The following is a 20,723-nucleotide window of genomic DNA, read 5'->3' on the forward strand; positions in this document are numbered from 1 at the left end:
TAAAAATTTTATAAAAAAAAGAGAGAGAGAGAGAGAAACGAGCGCAGCCATTGAAGGACTGTGCCCTGGATCCCCACGTCGGCAAGGCGGTGGTCCAGGAGTTCGTGATCGACCATGTCGAAGGCTGCTGACAGATCTAGAAGAATCAGCAGCCCCGACCCGCCTCGATCCAGCTGCCTGCGGAGATCATCTGTTAGGGCGACCAGAGCCGTCTCGGTCCCATGACCAGCGCGGAAGCCGGACTGGAATGGATCCAGAGCAGGAGATCCACTGGGACAAGGGGTTAAAGGAAAAGTTTGGGGAGTTGCTGCTTCAAGGCGCCCCACACCTTGAGGCCAGTTCCAGCTTTCCTTGCCTTTACCTGCAGTACTAGTGGCAACACGCCTCTGAATACCAATCGCTGGCTATCGGGACAAGGAGAGTGCGAGAATGTATTCGGCACTGGGGCTTTCCACTAAATGCTGAAGTATGGTATGCTTTGGTCTAATTCAGCAGGATTCTTCTTATGCTCTTGCAGGAAAGGCAAGGGATAAGGAAAGCCTTTGAGAACTGCTGCTTTGAGCAGTAGCTAAAGGACAAGTTGGGCATCGTACTGCAATTTTAACTAAAAGCAGTCACAGGGGCTCTGGATTAGATCAGTACAGAGGTGCTGGGGGAAGATGGATTTAATCTTTCTCCCATGCCATTTCCCCAAATTCCCATCCACCTCCAGCTGCAGCCCCCCAAAGACCCTCCATGTACCTTCTGAGTGAAGTAGCCAGACACACCTCTGATAGAAACACGTTTCAGTGCATGGGCACAGCCACAAAGAGGACACAAATCTGTGGTTTTGCAGACTTCCCATGGCAAAAGAAAAATTCCTTCCCTACAGATTTAAGGGAATGTAAAGGTAAAGGTACCCCTGCCCGTAAGGGCCAGTCGTGTCCGACTCTAGGGTTGTGCGCCCATCTCACTTAAGAGGCCGGGGGCCAGCGCTGTCCAGAGACACTTCCGGGTCACGTGGCCAGCGTGACGAAGCTGCTCTGGCGAGCCAGCACCAGCGCAGCACATGGAAACGCCGTTTACCTTCCCGCTATAAAGCGGTACCTATTTATCTACTTGCACTTAGGGGTGCTTTCGAACTGCTAGGTGGGCAGGAGCTGGGACCGAAAGACGGGAGCTCACCCCGCCACGTGGATTCGAACCGCCGACCATGCGATCGGCAAGTCCTAGGCACTGAGGTTTTACCCACAGCGCCACCTGCGTCCCTAAAAAGAAGAGTTCGGATTTGATATCCCGCTTTATCACTACCCGAAGGAGTCTCAAAGCGGCTAACATTCTCCTTTCCCTTCCCTCCCCCCCCCCGCACAAACACTATGTGAGGTGAGTGGGGCTGAGAGACTTCAGAGAGAAGTGTGACTAGCCCAAGGTCACCCAGCAGCTGCATGTGGAGGAGCAGGGAATTGAACCCAGTTCCCCAGATTACGAGTCCACTACTCTTAACCACTACACCACACTGGCTCTCTACACCACACTGGAAGTGCTCTCAAATGGGTGGTAGGCTCTAGATCTTTAAGAGATTTAAAGATACTGTAATCATGAGTACATTGAATTGGGCCTGGAAGCAGGGCCGGGCCCATCCATGAGACAAAGTGAGCTGACTGCCTCGGGTGGCAGGACCCACAGGAGCAGCAGATCTGGCCTTTACAGAGGCCTCTTGGCAAATAGGAGGTGCTGCTATTCTCCTTTCACTGTTGTTCCCTCTTTAGATCTTTATTCACAGCTGGTTCCTGATGTAGAACTTCACTCGTATCATCTTCCCTGACTTGGGGAGGGGGCGCAAATTTTTGTGGCTCACCTCAGGTGCCAAAATGTATTGGGCTAGCCTTTAATGGAAGCATATATTATAGAGAGTCATTGCAGCTGGGTCATGAGAGAAGTCTTGATGTTCCTTGAGGCAGGTCTGAACTTGCTGAAAGGTAGCATTCTGCACTAGGCGCAGCCTCCAAACATTATTCAATGGCATCCCCGTGTGCAACTGACATTACAGGAGTCAATATGTGGTGTTACCAAAGAAGGTATGACTGGGATCAGGTCATAGAGAGAAATGTCAGCTCAGGATACCATGGACAATTCAGGAGAAAAGTGTGGCACAGGAAACCCTTCTATGCAACTTATCCTTCAAGGAAAGTATAACCTTGCCCAGGCAAGCAAAAAAACTACAAACTACAAACCTCCAGAGCTACACTGTCCTACCAACATAACCTGTTTTGTCCCAATTAGGCTTCAATTTCATCCCTCACTGATTTCGTATCATCTTCTAGTATTCATTCCAAGACCAACTATACATCCATAATTTAACAAGAGTGAAAAAATGTAAGTGGGTGTCATCTACATGATGTTCCTAGATGTTCACCAACAAAATAGAATTATGAAGAACTGAAGAGCAGTGTCAGAGCCACCCTGGGTCCCAGCTCACAAGAGACCAAAGTCCAGTCCAAGCTATATACAAAAGGTTTTATTGAAGATCATTGTCGTCATTACATCCAAACTCCGTGGCTCCGCATCTGTTACCCTTAGATGTTAGAAGTCCCCTCTGAGTCCGTCCCTCCCCTGCACCAATTTAAGAGGCTTGTACTGCTCCACCTTTTCCTCTCTTTCCTTTTCCGCAGGGTCTTCCTGCCCCCCTGTCTTCCCTCTTTCCGGGACTCCCCAGAGGCTGAGTCTTCTCCCGCCTGCTCCCCCCTCCTTCGTGCTTTGGCACCAGGCTCCTCCTCAGAGCTCTCCTCATTTCCGCGCGCCTCTATATTTGAACTTGGCGCGCGTACGTTGCCTCTGACCTTCCTTTCTACAGTTACGCTGCTCTCGGTACTACACTCCTCCCTTTCAGGCAGGACGTCTTGCTCCGAACTCCTCCCCCTTCCTCCTTCCTGTCCTGCTCTTTCTGACACACTGGCAACTCCCCCCCCTCTACTCCGTTCCGACGGGGGAGCTGGTCCCGCTTTGCCACTCCCACTGGGGATTCCCTCTTCGTTCCCCTCTCTCTGACTGATTCCCTCTCTATTGCCCCTTGGCCTGACCAGGGGGGCTCCCTTCTGGGAATCCTCTGATTCGCTAGACGGACTTTGGGACAACCTCGGCTCGTTGTCGTCCTCTTCCTCCTCGCCCTCGCTCTCTGTCTCCTCTCTCCCTAAAACCCTGACAAGCAGTACTCTCTATCTAAAACCAGAATGACATTCACACGAACATTTTCAAGTACTTCTGAATAGCATTTCAATTTCCACTTGTTTCCCTGAATCCCCACCCGCATCTGCTCTGAAGGGTCCACCAAGTATCTGGCGTGTATCTGAGGGGTACAGTGGGAGCTGAAGGAGGGAGGAACCTTTTTTTTTGTCTGTTCCACTGATGGACAGATACAGAATTTCACCCTTTCATTTTTATTCTGGAGCAGACTTGACACAAACCCTTTTTAAAAAATGTGACCTTTAAAGCCATGACCTTTCACCACTGTATCTTGCAGAGATGCTTGCAGTTATAGCATGTGGCTTCTAGAAGCTATACTATACTACTCAGCATGGCCTCAACTAATGCAAGGCTAGGAGACAAACAGAACTCGCTCCTGTTATTGCAGACAAAAGACAGTATAATTAAATAAGAAAGGTTGACAGTGGGGAAATAGGCAACTGATTGACTTACATGCCAACCCTAGAATCAAGTTCTTTGTTTTATTTCCTATATATCCTTCTGTGAAGAATTTCAGCTGCCATGAACCATATCTAACAAAAGGGGATGGGGAGGGCACATCCACACAAATATTCAAATGGAAAGAAAGTTGTAGTTGAAATGTGTAATATCACTATCCAAGCATTTGCTCTGAATTCCTTCAAGTCTCCCCTGTTATGACACATGCTTAGGCAATGTAGGAACCAAACAATTTTAAATAAATATAAATTCAAATCAATAGCACTTCCATCTAAGCTACAATTTTGAGGCTCTTTCCTACAATGAGAGACTATATTTAAAATGTAGAACTAAAAGCAACATAGAAAAGCAATAAAAAGCACCTGATGAAAGGAAACAGCAGCAAATCAGAGCTCATTAGTTGCTGAAAACATAGGCTGGTAAAAATATACCAGCAAAACTCAAAAGAGGCAAGGGAGAGATGAGACAAATATTGGATATACACATACTTTTTTTTGAAAAATGAATCCCCAGAGACAAATTATCCCAGTCCTCCAGGAGGGTGGAGAAGAGAACAAAATTTAGCTCATTAGTTCATAACTTGGTAACATTTTCTTTTAGAATCTATTCTGGTTTTGCTGGTTATTCTAGTTATGCTCCCTATCCCAAGTCCTGGGGCAAGCTAGAAGTTCAAATAATAATCAAGTACCATTACCTTATCCCAAGCCTAATGGCACCCAACACATTCCTTTGGAACCACAACTACCAAGATTGTACTAATGGGGCATCAGGGAAAGCATTCTTTCATCTTCCCTATGAAAAAAATTAAAGAACATGTGCGTATCTCCACAAATGGCTGGGCCAGAAGAGATGGAAAACTCACTCAAAGTCTCATGAAATCATAGCAAGCCATTATTATGCTTACTCTGTGGCAGTGATGAAGGTGAAAAAGCACTTATTCTCTGCTACCATTGTGTCCTCAAAGTGCTTGGGGGTGGGGACAGCATACAGAATATGCTGTATGTTCCTTACCTGGTTTGCTACTTCTCCCACAACCAACCCTCCTCTTACACAGAACAACTGCAATTGGGGCTCTTCCTGCTCTCCCCTGCAAGCCGGGACCAACACAGCTGTCAGTCAGAGCAGCAGGGGCAGGCTCTTTCGTGCCAGCAGTGTAAAGCTGGTGTTCTCAGGCAAGAAGAAAAAGATAGGGAGACCGACAGCGAGCAAAGCAGGACAGAGTAAACAGTTCACTTGTGGTTACAACAGCTGAATCCAGTTCAATAAGCCGCTACACACACACACACACACAACAGTTGTAGCTGTATAGGTCTGAAAATTATTATCATAATTGAACTCCATCAGCTGCACTGGCTTTTGGGCCATTTGTGGGCTCAGTTCAAAGTGCTGTGTTGATCTTTAAACCCCTTTACAGCTTGGGACCAGGGTACCTGAAGGATCACCTATCTCCATATGTGGTTGTCCATCTTCAATGGAGGTGCTATTCCAGGTTCCCACCTCATCTGATGAGATGGGTAGCTACCAGGGTTAGGGTCTTCTTGTGCCAACAAGCTGGATGCTTGTCCCCAGGGAGGCTGCCCCCATGCTGACTTCAATGTAATTTTTGCACCAGCCAAAGATCCCCCCTCCAAACCTTTAATTTAATCAAGTTTTAGCTCAGATTGTGCTACTACTTTACAGATGCTGATGCTTCTAGAGGTGGAATTAATGTTTTTATTCTGCTTTTGATTTCTGTGTTGTAATCCCCCTTGGGAATTATTTTAAATGTGAAGTAGAAATTCTTATATTAAGTAAGTACAGCTGCATTGCAACTCCACTAACTCCACTAACCCCATTAGAATTCAATAGGACTTCTGAGTAGACGTGGTTAGGATTGCATTGTAAGAAAGTAAAATGTCTAATTGAAAACATTTATAAAAATATCAAACAATCTTATATAGAGTCAGGCCACTGGTTAGTCTAGGCCAGGCCTGTACAGCACACTGAAACTGGCAGCAACCCTTTAAAGTCTTTACAAGGCCTATTGCAAGACATCCTTTCTTAATAATAATTAAGAATTATGCTAATTATGCTAATAATTTCTTAGCATGTATCCCACTAGTGAGCAATATCTCCTCTCTTGCACTCTCTCTACGATCTCTAACCTCATACATGTTTCTTTTTCTCAGTAACCTCATGCACCCACGGAAACCCAATCAGATTCCCTACACACCTGATGGTTGTTTTCTCTTAGTTCTCTTACCTGGTGCTCAACACACCTAAAATATTTGAGGGAGTGCCTCTCCCTATATGTGCATGTCCAATAACTGGCCATCCTCCGGCGGGTCCAACGCTGCTGGAAAAAACAGCACGGGTATAGCGCAGGGAGGGCACCCTGCTTGCCTGGCTTCTCAGTGCCGGATTTAGGGCAGTGTGGGAGGTTCTCTTGCACAGTAGCTGAGCCAAGGGGGCGCATAACAACAACAACAGTGGTACATCGAGTTGCAAATGCCTCAGGTTACAAACTTCGCTAGCCTGGAAGAGTTACCTCGAGTTGAGAACTCTACCCCAGGATGAGAACAAAAATCGTGCGGCGACGGCGCAGCGGCAGCAAGAGGCCCCCATTAGCGAAAGCACGCCTCTAGTTAAGAACAGTTTCAGGTTAAGAACGGACCTCCGGAACAAATTAAGTTCGTAACTAGAGGTACCACTGTAATAAACCCAGTGCTCTTTTTTTTCCAGAAAAAGAGGTGCCGGAACTCACCTTGTTCTCTGATAATGGCACCACATGAAAGGTGCCGGAACTGAGTTCCGGTGACTTCCGGCTGAAAAAAAAAGCCCCAAATAAACCTGTACTGATACTGGTACCTACTGAACGTTTAATATATTTGGAGGGTGGGCAATTCTGTCCTCGCTCCAGGAGCCATATTACCCAAATATGGGTATTCCTCCTCACAACAAGCCTGTGAAAGACCACTTTTATCTGACCGCTGTACATCCAATGAACCTCAACTGGGATTTGCTTGTTATATTCCCCCCCCGCCCCCCACTTTTGGAGGGGGTGAGGGTTCTGTACTCCAACCTGTTGTGGGTTATTGTGGGTACAGTTATTATTTATTTCCCCCTCTCTTTCTATCAGATTCGTTTGTAACTGAGAATCAATTAAACCCTCTCTCTATGTACAGTATATATAGAAGGCGTCCCTTTGCTCAAGATACAAAGCCCTAAGCAGCTTGAGACCAAGACGCCTAAAAAGATAACCTATTGATCTGTTCCAATTCCCCAGTGCTGTCTGCCCATAGACTTGGGCTGCAGCCCAACGAGTCTGGCTACGGATATATCTATAGCAATCAATCAATCAATCAATCATAATAATAATAAAACAAGCCTGTGAGGTAGCTTAGGCTGAGCCACCGAGGCTCCCCACAAGGTCACCCCGTAAGCTTCGGGGCTGAGCAGGGGAAATGAACGGGGCTCTCTCTTTCCCCCCGCCTCCGACATTGGAAGCCCATACGCCACGCCGACCCGAGAAGGGACACGGGGGCAGAAACACGGGCGCAGGGGAAGAACGTGAGAACCGCCGACCCGGGCGCCGGGCGAAACCCTCACCCCGAGCCGGTGGTGCTCCTTCCCTTCTCGCGGCCTCCTCGGCAACCCACGCTCGCTCGGCTCCCCCTCAGAGCTTAACACAAATCCCGGCTGGTATTATTTGCGCCGCCGCCGCCGCTCCCCTCACCTGCGGCGGAGAAGACGACGACACCGGGCAGCAGCAGCAGCAGCAGCTGGAGCCGCCGGAACTGCCCGCTCGCCGGCCTCGCTAGGTTCGGCCCACGGGCCGAGCCGCTTCGGGCCACTGCTCGGGTCCCTCAGGCCGCGCGCCGAGACCGCGGCTGCCGCTGCGCTCCGCCGCCATCTTCCACTCGGGCGGGTGGGAGGAGGGAACAAGGCAGGCCAGGCCGCGGAGGAGGAGGAGGAGACGGCGGAGACCCCCGCCCGCTCGCCCGCCCGCCCGCCTTCCCGGTCCCGCCTCCGCTCGGAAGCTGCCGCGAAGGGGCGAGGAATCCCCGGCCGGCGGCCTGGCGGCTCAAGCGGGAAGCCTGCGGAGGGAGATAGCGCCTCCTCACCCTCCACAGAGCCTCGTCAGGAATTATTATTATTTTTTTAGAAAAGGGAGTTGTGAAAAGGCATTGACTCCCCCCCCCAAAAAAAAGCTTTTTTCTTTCTTTTTGGGAGGTATTACTATCAAGGTACTATTTTATATTAAAAAAAACTACACACGCACATATATGTAGTTGACATCTGGGATAGCTCAGTCGGTAGAGCGCTTGACTCTGACATCGGAGGGTTTTGTGGGTTCGAGCCCCAGGCTAAGTCAAAGATTCCTTGCTATTGCCAAGGGGTTTAGACTTCAGATGCGACCCTCCAACTTTTAGCAATGCTATGCTATGATCTCGGGAGACTATGGAGGAGCACACCTTTGGGGGATGGAGTCAAACTGTTGGGAGAGTTGAAATACATCTATGCGTGTGTTTTCATCCTTTTAGGTAAAGGTAAAGGGACCCCTGACCATTAGGTCCAGTCGTGACCGACTCTGGGGTTGCAGCACTCATCTCAATTTATTGGCCGAGGGAGCCGGCGTACAGCTTCTGGGTCACGTGGCCAGCATGACTAAGCTGCTTCTGGCAAACCAGAGAAGTGCGTTTACCTTCCCGCTGGAGCGGTACCTATTTATCTACTTGCACTTTGCTGTGCTTTCAAACTCCTAGGTTGGCAGGAGCAGGGACCGAGCAATGGGAGCTCACCCCATCGCGGGGATTCGAACAGCCGACCTTCTGATCGGCAAGTCCTAGGCTCTGTGGTTTAACACACAGCGCCACCTTTCATCCTTTTATGTCCCCCTAAATACTGTTGCAGATCTGGGGTAACAAGCCGGGGCAGAGGCACAGAGATGGTGCTTAGGATGCTCCCTCATGCAATGCTGAGCTGCTGCCAAGAGCAAGCCCCTCTGGAGATGGAAATGCTGTAACCTCTGCACTTAGGTTGTGAATATGTGAACCACGTTTGTTAATATGTGTTAATAAGCCCCACACGACAGTAGGGTGCGAGACTAGTTTTTGCAATTTCCTTCGGCGAGGCATCTTAAAAATATGTTTCCCACTGTGAGGAATTCAAATCGGCTATTATGTTTTGTGACTGGACGTTTAGCTTGGTATGCCTGCGTTTGATGAAGAAGCACATAAACTTCTTGGGAAATCGAGGGGTTTTAATTTTATCTTCTGAGTATGTCAGGTAATAAGGAGGCTGGAGGTGGTACAACAGGATGTAGGGCGGGTTGCTGATTGCATTTTTGTGTGAATGTTTTCTGCCTCAAAGAATGAAATCTCTATTTGCAAGTAGAAAATTAGCACAGCAGGGGTGGAGCTGATCTATAAACGTTCTGGCTGTGTGTGTGTGTTTTCTTATTCTAGAATTTTTTAAAAAAATGCACCCCCCTCACTTGCAGTGAAATTATGCTCTCCATTCTACCATCCTTTCTTGGACGTTTTTGAGCAGCGATTGGATGACCATCTGTTATGTATGATCTAGCTAAGATTCCTGCATTGCAGGGGGTTCGACTAGATGACCCTTGTAAGTAGAAAAACTAGCACAAGATTAACTCATGAAGGGAGCACCACACTCATGCTCTTATTCCTGCGCCCGGCAAGCTTCCTAGCCTTGCAAAGGAAAAGCCTATTCCCAATCTGGTGTTCCAATAGCATGGAAACCCATATACCGGAGCTTTTTCTTTGCAAACCATGCTAACCTGCTAATGCATGACTGTTTAGAGGCAGGGGCAGACAGCATACGTAAGTGTCCAGGGAAAGGACGACAATTTTTCTCTTCCAGTTTAGGCACTCTAAAGCCCAAACCTGAGCACTTTTGGAGAGGGTTGTAAACCTTTTTTGGTTGACCTCTGGGCACATGTAAATTAACGTAACTGTCTGCTTGATTTGGTTTTAGGTAGATTGAAGTGATCTTGTCTATAGTTTAATTATCATAAAACTCACCAGTGTCTGCTTGCCAGGGATGACTACATTTGTCTGAATTGAGCTGCATTTCTGCAGTTGGCCAACACCAGGTTTTATTTAGAGCAGAAGGTACCGGTTGTGGCTTTCAGAGGTGTGCCTTGGTATAAAAACTTGGCCGCAAGAACAGTGGAAAAGAAAATGTGACAACTTGTTGAGGTCATGATTATACATTGGGTAGTGACACCGCCACAGATGTGAATTACAGAGTTCAATAAAAACACTGTTTCCAGCTTTTAGTTCAGAGGAACAGAAGAAGCAGACTGAAGACACCAGGAAAACTTCAAGGGATGGATGACAGCAGCTATTTCATTCCGCAGGCAGCAGCACTTTAGGTGTTAAAATTGATTTATTGTAGTAAGTCAGCCAGCAGCAGCCTTGCTCATCAGACTTGAAGTTCAGACGACTGTATGAGACACTAGGAGTATTTCAGGTTCTAACTGGATGTGAGGCATCTCAGGTGGCACAAACAGGTCAGTGTGGCTGGCTGTGAGCCAGAAGGTTGGTGGTTCAAGCCCACCGAGAGAACGCTGTGCGTAGGATTCCTGTATTTGATGGGGTTGATCCTTTGGGTCCCTTCCAACTTACAATTCTGTGATTCTGTACACATCAGAAATACGTGAGCCACAGCTTGCTACTGAACCTAGAACCAGTTTGATGAAGGGTGTTATTAAAACTATTTAAAATAAGTATTCATAGGACTTCCGGAGGCGGCGCGAAGGGTAATGGCTGCCCTTTCCTAACGGGAAGGGAAGCTCCGCACGAGAAAGGGTCGTCCGCTACGGCGCAGCGGAGACCCAAAAACGGAAAACCGCAGGTAGCAGAAGCCTGCGGTCCCGGGACCCGGCGGGCGCCAGAAGCGGCCACCGAAACGTTGAGGGAGCCTCGTAAGGGGCTCCGGATCGCGGAGGAGGCTGCGGCGCTGTGGGTCGTTCCGCAATCGGCGGAGTGAAGCCGCGTAGCTGTTGCCAGTGAGCGCTGACCTTTCTTCCTGAAATTTATGCTTTAAAAACAACAACCCGTGAGTAAACAACGGACTGCATGTAATTCGGGACTTTAAAACATTAAATTTGGCTGAAAGCGGATTGACGAAAAACAGGAAGTCCGTCTTCCGCTCCCATTGAACTTGAACGCAAAGAGCGTGGAAGAGTGGAGGCAAAGAGAGACCTTTTAAACTATTTGATCTGAGCACCCATTGAACTTTATTTTAAGTGGAATAAATAACCTCATGTGCTGGACTCTTATGAATTTTAGTTATATTTTAATCTTTCTCCCTTTGGAGCTACATTTTAACTAAAAACCCCAGGCGCTGGAACTGCCTGAGAAACTGAGCTGTCAGCTTGCAGTTTGCAGCTTGGATACTTTGAATCTGAACTTTGAAACAATCTGAGAGAGTCTGAACTTGTTACTTTGAAGCATTTGGATTACCAGCTTACACCATCAGAAATACTGTTGTTGCACTAAACCTTAACTCTGCTGAAAAATCTTTTTATTGAAGGTTCTTGGACTTAGAAATTTGACTTTATTTTAACTGAAATTGATTTCTTCCCTGAAATATTTTAAACTCCCCCTAGAGGATTTGGGACTTATAACAGTGACTTTTACTTTACTTTCTTTTTCCCGGCCCCTTATTGACTGTGACCATCTGTGCCGGGGCTTTCTCATGGGAACAACTCAGCTTGACCTTGAATTTTAGATAACTTTGGAATGAGTGGTACAAGAAGGAGAGGAAGAACTAAACAAACAACTTTGACAACTTTAACCGCAGCCTCACAGGCACGTAGATCATCTGTGCCTACTTTGCCCTCTGAGGTCGAAACTGTTTCTCTGCCACGGGCAGGGGAGGGAGAAACTGAGGAATTACAACTGGAAGATATGGCCTCAGGGGCAAGCACTACTATTTTAGAGAAAATTTTTGAAAAATTAGAATCTTTGGATAAGAAAGTAGAATCTTTGGACAAGAAAGCTGATGAGCAAACATATAAAATTGAGCAGAACATAGAATGTTTAAATAAATTATCTGGACAAGTCGCACAGAATACTCAAGCAATCGGAGAATTGAAGGAGGCTGCAGGGGAAAATCGGAAATTGGCTGAAGATACCAGCCAAAAACTTGAAAATTTAGAACAAGAGGTAAGACCACTCTGCAAGCAAGTAGGCGAACATCAGACCTATTTGTCCATGCTTGAACTGCGGAACAGGGAGAGCAATTTAAGGATAAGAGCAATACCAGAAGTGGAAGAAGGCAACCTAGCTGAGTTTCTGACTAAAGAATTCTCCAAATTTTGGAGTTTAGAGGAAAAGGACTTTAAAATTGTTTCAGCTTTTAGGCTCGGAAGACTTCTAAAGAAAGAGAAGCCCAGAGACTGTTTGATAATATTGAGGTCAAAGGAGGAAAGGGATAAGATTTTGGGCCTACACTACGGAAAGTCACTGGACATTTTGGACAAAAGAATTGAGATCTACAAGGATATTCCTAAACAACTGCTAGATCTTAGATCTGACTATTTGGAGTTGACAAGACTACTAAGGAAGAATTCAATCATCTTTAGGTGGGAATTTCCTCAAGGACTATCTTTTACCTTTAGAGGGAAGAAGATCAAAATCAGAACATCGGAAGACAGAGATAAATTTCTGAACGTATACGGAGAGGACCTTCACAAAGGAATTGATCAACTTCCAGGGCCTGAAACACCAGAGGCATCTGCACCCTTGGACTCTGAAGATTCTCTGAACAAGATACCACCCCTTGAAAAATAACCAGATTTATTCAGGATGTCTCTGCAACTTTTGAGTTGGAACATTAATGGCTGCAATATCCCGGAAAAAAGGAGGAAAATTTTTCATATACTAAAAAAAGAACAATTGGATATTATCTGCTTACAAGAAACACACGTGACTAGGCTCCATAGAAAGGTGTTAATAAACAAAAGACTTGGCCAAGAATTTATATCTTCGGACAGAGTAAAGAAGCGAGGAGTGGTGATATATGCAAAAGAGAGCCTGTCACCTAAATTCTTATTCAAAGATGAACATGGAAGAATATTAGGAATTGAGATACAACACCAAGGAGAAAAGATTCTGATATTAGGAATTTATGCACCAAATGACGGGAAATCGGAATTTTACAAGAAGTTGCATGAGACTATGCTGGACTATCTGGACTACAACAACATCATTATGATGGGAGATATGAATGGGGTCGTATCGACAAACATGGATAAGTCACAAAATCAAAACGTTACAAAAGACGGCAGACTACCAAAGACCTTTTTTGAAATGGCTGACAATATGGACTGGATTGATATTTGGAGAACTAAGAACCCCCTGGGAAGAGAGGGAACATTCTTCTCTGAAGCCCAACTGACTTGGACAAGAATCGACCAAATATGGATATCTAGAGGTCTGGCACCCAAGGTCAGAAAAGTGGAAATCTGCCCAAAGACCTGCTCCGACCATAATGCGCTGAAGATGGATATGACACTATTGCCAACCGGCTCCTTTAGATGGAAGATGAATGATAGCTTGTTTAGAGATCAGGAGATTGTCAAGAAGGCCCAAAAAACCTTGAAGGATTATTTTGAAATAAATATGAACACTACGGTGGAAAAAAGAACTATCTGGGACGCAAGCAAAGCTGTGATGAGGGGGTTCTTGATACAACAGAACACTGTAAAGAAAAGAACACAAAATGAAAGGAAAGATAAGATTTTGCAGAAAATTAAAGAATTGGAGAAGAAATTAAGATCAAACCCGAAGTCACAGCCGATTCTGAGAGAAATTAAACTATATCAAGCCCAATATTCTAAATTGATAAACCAAGAAATAGAATGGAAGATTAAATTAATGAAACAAAAAACTTTTGAATCGGCAAATAAATGTGGAAAACTGCTAGCTTGGCAGTTGAAGAAGAGACAGAAATTAAATATAGTTACAAACCTAGAAATTGAAGGAAGAAATATCCAGAACCCCATGGAAATTAGAAAGTGCTTCCAGAGATACTTTAAAAAATTATACACTCAAGGGCCGCAAGATGAGGTTGAGATTAAACAATTTCTGGAAAGAAATGGATTAACAAAGTTGTCACAAAAAAACAGATTAATCCTGAACAACAAAATAACACAACAAGAGATTGAACAAGCTATTCAGAACATGCAACTGGGCAAATCTCCAGGGCCAGACGGTTTGACCTCCAAGTATTACAAGACATTAAAAGACTATCTGACCCAACCAATGATGGAGGTCTGTAATGAAATTATGGAAGGGAAGAAGGCGCCGGAATCGTGGAAGGAAGCCTTTATCACATTGATACCAAAATCTGAAGCTGAAAAGACACAACTCAAAAACTATCGTCCCATCTCCCTTTTGAATGTGGATTACAAAATATTTGCAGACATTTTGGCAAGTAGATTCAAAAGAGTGCTTAATGAAGTAATTCATAAAGACCAGGCAGGCTTTCTCCCAGGTAGACATATGTTTGCAAATACTAGGAACATTATTGACGTTTTGGAACTTGGTATAGCGCAGGGAGGGCACCCTGCTTGCCTGGCTTCTCAGTGCCGGATTTAGGGCAGTGTGGGAGGTTCTCTTGCACAGTAGCTGAGCCAAGGGGGCGCATAACAACAACAACAGTGGTACATCGAGTTGCAAATGCCTCAGGTTCAGCTTGCTACTGAACCTAGAACCAGTTTGATGAAGGGTGTTATTAAAACTATTTAAAATAAGTATTCATAAAGCAGCGGGGGGGGGGGTAGAATCATACAGAGAAAGGATTGGGGGGCAAATAATAAATTTAAAGAGTGCAGGAAGGCTGTTACTCCCTTCAGTTTTTCAGTCCATATCTCATGACCATCTCAATCTCTTGCTGCTATGAAGTGAGGAGGTGCCATAAGAAATGCTCCTAAATTACACCGACCTTTTCCAATTTCACCGCAAATGTAAATCCATATAGTATATGGAATAAATCTTGGATTTATTCAAGCCTAGGCCAAATCACACTGAACCTTGAAATCTTGCTTTTCCCTGCTATACTGAAACATGGAATGACACTCCTGTTCTGGAGTGGGATATATGAAATGCTTTTGGGTAAGGAAGATTGTATTCTATAGTAATCCTTCAGCAACCTTGTAGCGTGAGGGGATTCAGTGGCTGAGCATTTATGGGTACCTCCAAGTGAAAACCCGATAGTGTTAACCTAAAAACATATCGTTACCTCTCGGTGGTGCAGATCATTGATAGCACTGCCATGTCACATAAGGAGAACACAGAACAAGAAAAGGTTTGTGCCAGGTCAGGCAGCCAATGAATAGCTTAGGTGAGAAAGGCGAGGTTTCCATGGCAACTCTGTAATCAGAACTCCAGTTTTCAGTACAGGTCAAGGCTGCCTTTAAAAAAAAATGAAAGGTGCGGTGGGATGGGAACATGTTTAAATGGGCAAAAGTTCACAACCCTAACTGGCTTGTAAGCAGGATTCTGATACTGTATTTGTCAAGGATGGAGAAAGTTTGGGGGTCTTATCCACCCCCCTGCACATAACTGCCTGTATTACACAGCACTTTTCACTTCTAAATGCACTGGCCCACTGGGGTTACTTAAACTCAATGAATTGGTGTGTGTTTCAAATAGCAAGAGTATACCAATGCAACGTAGTAGAAATTGTACTCCCAGGAAAATGTTATGGGATTGCAATCAAAGTATATTTTGAAACAGGAAATAGGAGAAGCAGAAAAAGATAAGGAAGTGCATGAGAAACTCCATTTTTGAGCTGTTCGGTTTTGGATAAGCTAGTGTTATATGGTAGCATAAGTTCTTGACACCAAGCTTAATATAAATTAATTGATGCTATGTGTTTTATGAAGTTTAGAAGGCATTCTTTTTAACTGTATGGTAACCATTTATCAGAACTGTGTGGTAACCATTTATGCGAACAAACTGAATGAAAATAAAAGATATGCTATTGATTACTTATAAGGTTTTGATAGCAATGGGTGTGAGGAAAACCTCTTATTGTCTCATATGTAATGTGGTCTTAAAATAACAAGAGGATAGTGTGGGCAAATGGGATGAAAATTTCAGCATGCATTAGCACTGGAAATGCTACACAATATGCATCTGGTCATATTTGGTGCCAGAAAGATTAAAACAAAGTTATACAGATATGCCAACAAAGGGGGAAATGAGTGGGAAAGAGAAAGGGGGGGGGAATGGGGTGCTCGACTCACTTTGGCTCTCCCTCCACCCACCACCAGCATATAGCCCTTGACAGAAGAAAGTTGCCCATGTCTGTAGACCACTGGCTGGTTTCTGGAGAACCATCTAGTTCCCCACTTGTTTCAGGGATGCTTAAGAGATGGGCTTTGATATGAATGAGCAAGGTACTTGCTTTCTTTAGGTAAAGGTAAAGGGACCCCTGACCATTAGGTCCAGTCGTGACCGACTCGACGGGAATGCGACGCTCATCTCGCCTTATTGGCCAAGGGAGCCGGCATACAGCTTCCAGGTCATGTGGCCAGCATGACTAAGCCGCTTCTGGCGAACCAGAGCAGCGCACGGAAACGCCGTTTACCTTCCCGCCAGAGCGGTACCTATTTATCTACTTGCACTTTGACGTGCTTTTGAACTGCTAGGTTGGCAGGAGCAGGGGCCGAGCAACGGGAGCTCACCCTGTCGCGGGGATTCGAATCGCCGACCTTCTGATCGGCAAGCCCTAGGCTGGTTTAACCCACAGTGCCACCCGTGTCCCTTGCCTTCTTTAGCAAGTAGAAATATTCAGGAGTACATTAATAAAGATGAGTTATGTCTTAAACTCTTAGGATCCTGAGTACATCCTCCTTGCTTTCTAAATTTAATTAATATCAATAGACCACAGGGATTCTAAAAAACCCCAATAAATCCATCAACCAAAAAGTACATAATGAAAGACTGAAGTGGTACAAACACAACAGACTGTGACCTGCAGAATTGGGTCTCCTCTTCGAATGCTTTAGATACATACACATCTAAACTCATTGCAATGTGTCGTCTCCCCCCCCCAGCAAATGAGCATGACTGAGATCCAATTCAGTGTAGTAAATAGTGTGTTGGACTTGTCCCAGGGAATTTCAGATTCAAATTGCCACTCAGGCATGAAGCTAACTAGTGTGCTCTCGACCTAGCCTTCCACACAAGGCGGCTGTCGGAAAGAAATGAGAAACCCCTACGTATTGTGCTGGAGGCATAGGGTGCAAAACTGATGGCACAAAGCCCACTTTGAGTGTGCAGTCTTTGTTCCAATATGCCTCATATTCCGTGGCTCAGGAAAGGAAAGCCTTCTGCGTACATCGCAAAAGCTTCAGTTTGTCAGCTACTAAAACAAGAAAAGAGTCGTTTATACAATATGACAATGCAACTAAAAATGAGTAGAGAACCAGCATAAAACAGGTGTGTGGCCCATTTTCTAACATCCTCTGCGTCTAGGTTCCTAAAAGGTTGTTTGGAAACCACGAGTTCTGTGACTCAGTATCATCATACATAAACCAGACCAAGAAATGCATTTTCTTTTTATCTGCCATGCATGAAAAATTCATGTATTCATCACCCTTCCTAATGCACAGCATTGCACATCAATTTAATGGAGGGGAAGAAGCTTTTAAGTCCATTTCATAATAGCTTGCTGGATCAGGCCAAAGGCCCATCTAGTTGAGCACTGTGTTCTCTCAACGGCCAATCCCAGCTGCCCGCAGAAAGCCTGCAAGCGGCACTCTCTGCACCGGCTGTTCTCAGCAACTTGTATTCTGAGGCACAGTGGAGATAGAAGATTCACTATTGTGGCTAATAGCCATTGCTCTCAAACATTTCTGCAGTCAAATCTTTTCCGTTACCATTCCAAAGCTATTTTCATTCTAAAATTATCTAAATTTGAGAACCCTTTGGCTAAAAAGTTTTTATTTTGGGGTAAAACAAACGAAAGTCACTCAACTTTTGGATTTGAATGGTATTCCTTGACCCCCTCTGCACTTTATTTGGCTAAAATGAACTAAATAAGCTCCTTAGATGTCAAAGGCTACATCTGCTATTATTTTCTGCAGCCACAACATCCTCCCTGCTCTCCTTTGTTGATTCAAGTTTATACAATCCTGACATAGAACACTCAGAGGCTTCATTCATTCATTTTTTTTCTCTGTTAGAATTCCATCTTATTAGTTCTGAACTAATTCTACAAATTAATCTACTCTGAATAATTCTGGATTAATGGAAATAATCGCATGAAACGTATTACTCCCAGAACAGAAGCAAAAGGCCTGAGAATTTCAGCAGTCTGGACAGTGGTTGCATACTTGGCTTCCTGGAAAATCATCGTTAATAAATGCTCCCCCCGCCCCGAAGAACAGGCTTCATTCAGTGCAATGTTGTTTAATAAGCACAAAATTATTAGCATTTACTACTAATACTTCATTAGCAAGCCCGGAGTTCCATTTTATATATGCACTATGCAATGGATTACAGTTCAATACACATAAACTGGAAGGGTTACCCTCAATGCAGGAAATCCGCATAGGAAATCTAGGCCCATGACAGCTTCTTCCTCTCTCTCTTTTTTTAAAAAAAGACTTGATAACAGTCTCCATTGGTATTAAATACAGCATTTCTGGTGACAACTGCTGCATTCAAGATGGTTAGCGCAATCTAGTGGAAGGTGTTATCATCTATGCGAAAGTACCTTATGACCAAAGATACAGAACAATTATGAACCTCATTTCAATTCAACTGCTTTTTCCAGCAGCCTTAATTTTTCAATTTTTCTGGCAAGTTAAACATGTTGCCATATACAAACCTTGGACACATCGTCCTAAAGACCTAGGTTGTAGTTCTCAGTATTTTCTTCAGGAAGAAATGCATATAGTTTACACCAAATAATGTTGAGATCACAAAAGTTCCATGTCTCCTCTTAACTGAGGGACACTCGGAACTACCACAATAGAAGGTGCAGGCTCAGCTTATATATGATTACCTTGGTATTGGGTGAAAATATTGTTATTATAAACTTTATGATCCACCTTGAGTCTTTGGGATAGAAGCAAGTACAGTGGTACCTCGGGTTAAGAACTTAATTCGTTCCGGAGGTCCGTTCTTAACCTGAAATTGTTCTTAACCTGAGGTACCACTTTAGCTAATGGGGCCTCCCGCTGCCACCGCGGTGCGATTTCTGTTCTCATCCTGAAGTAAAGTTCTTAACCCAAGGTACTACTTCCGGGTTAGCGGAGTCTGTAACCCAAAGTGTTTGTAACCCGAAGCGTTTGTAACCTGAGGTACCACTGTACCAGCTAGGAGAGGTTTAAACACCTGTCCCACTAATGAATTGACAAACACACCCACCGTTCTTTTCAAACACTTGTTAAAGATAATAGTGTATGAAGGTGAAACAGGATAGCCATTTTGCAAGCAATAGGTCAAGTAGGTTTGGGTGAACAAAAAAGAAAAAAAGTGCATGGTTGTCCAACACAAGTTCATTCAACTCAGTGGGTGCTCAGGTGAAGAACAAGAGGACATGCTCTTGTCTTCCAAATGTACCTTTACAACCAGTAATGAGGCCTCTTCTTCTGTATTTTAACAAAGCAGTCCTGGCAAGCAACAATTCTGAATAGAGGAATATCAGATAAAATTAATGCTTAACCATTTCCCCCAGAGGTAGTGTCAGTGGTTGGCATATTCAGGCAGATGAAGAGGCCCTGTGGTGCCCCAATGCTGACTCCTGATCTGCTCCTGAGCAGGTGAGTCAGTGGTGGGATGAACAGCCCCCCATGGTGTTTTCACCTGTTCTTTCCCTCTGCGCTGAATTCGTACAACAGCCCAAAAGACGACAGGAGAAGAATGAGCAAGTGATGGCTGTTCCTTGCTACTACTGTCATCTACTCACATTCTTGTCTCTATGGAAGAGTTAGCAGGTGGCGGAAACGAGGAGTCCTGGCCACCTGTCCATTCTCTTGGCGAGGGACCACACTGTGCTGAGGAACACAGGAATAGAATGATGCATCAGCTACATGGCACATCTAACATCCTGTTCTCACAGTCTAGCATTCTTTTCTCACAGTGGGCAGCCAGAAGCCTGGGGGAAACCTACAAGCTTGATGTGAGTGCAAGAGCATTCTGCTCGCCTGTGATTTCTAGTAGCTGGTATTCAGGGATGTGACACCTCTAACTGTGGAGGTAAAACATAGACCTCATGGCTGGTAGCCAATGATAGCCTGGTCCTCCATGAAACGGTCTAATCTCCTGAAGCCATCCAAGTGGGTGGCCATCACTGCCTCCTGTGAAAGATAGGGCCATGATTTTAACATGTGCTGTACCAGGTGCTGCATGAAGAAATTCTTTTTACCTGTCCTGAATCTTCCAACATTCAGCTTCACTGGATTGTCCACAAATTCTGGTGCTGTGAGACGGGGGAAAAAAATTCCGCTCTTTTTTTTTTTTTTTAATACCATGCACAATTTAATAAACTACTGTCATGTCACCTGCCTTTCCTCTGAACTAAAAAGTACCAAAGACTGCAACCTTTCTTCATAGAAGAGTTGCTTCATCCTCTTAGTAATTTGGCTGTTCTTTTTTGAGCCTTCTCCCAACTCTATAATGCCCTTCTTGAGGTGGGGCAGTAAGAACTGTACACAGTATTCCAAATGTGGTAACACCATAGATTTGCAGTATTATAATTTTATTATTTATATCCCGCCCATCTGGCTGGGTTTTCCCAGCCACTCTGAGCGGCTTACAGCATATATTGAAACATAATAAAAGATCAAACTTTAAAAACTTCCTGATACGGAGCTGCCTGTAATAATAATAATAATAATAGTGGCATTATTATACTGGCAGTTTTATTTTCAATTCCTTTCCTATTGATCCCTACCATGTAAGTTGCCTTGTTCACAGCTGCTGCACCCTGGGTCAACATCAAGGTGCCTTTCTGGTTACTCACCACCACTTCAGACCTCATGAGCGTATAAGTGAAATGAAAATTCTCTG

At 44.8% G+C, this 20,723-nt stretch overlaps 1 protein-coding gene and 1 long non-coding RNA gene across 2 annotated transcripts in view; both read right to left on the reverse strand.

The window, feature by feature from the left end:
* NDST2 (N-deacetylase and N-sulfotransferase 2) overlaps window positions 1-7,547 on the reverse strand; it is a 107,689-nt gene extending 100,142 nt beyond the window's left edge. Inside the window, exon 1 of the mRNA XM_081864266.1 lies at window positions 7,397-7,547. The gene's annotated coding sequence lies outside the window, so the exon portion shown is untranslated. The remainder of the gene's footprint in view (window positions 1-7,396) is intronic.
* Window positions 7,548-9,745: 2,198 nt separating this feature from the next.
* On the reverse strand, window positions 9,746-16,095 carry LOC309341686. Its single transcript, XR_014156532.1, has 2 exons — window positions 14,938-16,095; window positions 9,746-10,368 (listed from the first exon to the last, which is right to left on the reverse strand). It is a non-coding gene; the product is annotated as an uncharacterized lncRNA (long non-coding RNA).
* Between the last annotated feature and the right edge of the window lie 4,628 nt (window positions 16,096-20,723).

Source organism: Podarcis erhardii, assembly GCF_964252035.2.
Source record: "Podarcis erhardii genome assembly, chromosome: 5".
NCBI classification, from domain to species: domain Eukaryota; kingdom Metazoa; phylum Chordata; class Lepidosauria; order Squamata; family Lacertidae; genus Podarcis; species Podarcis erhardii.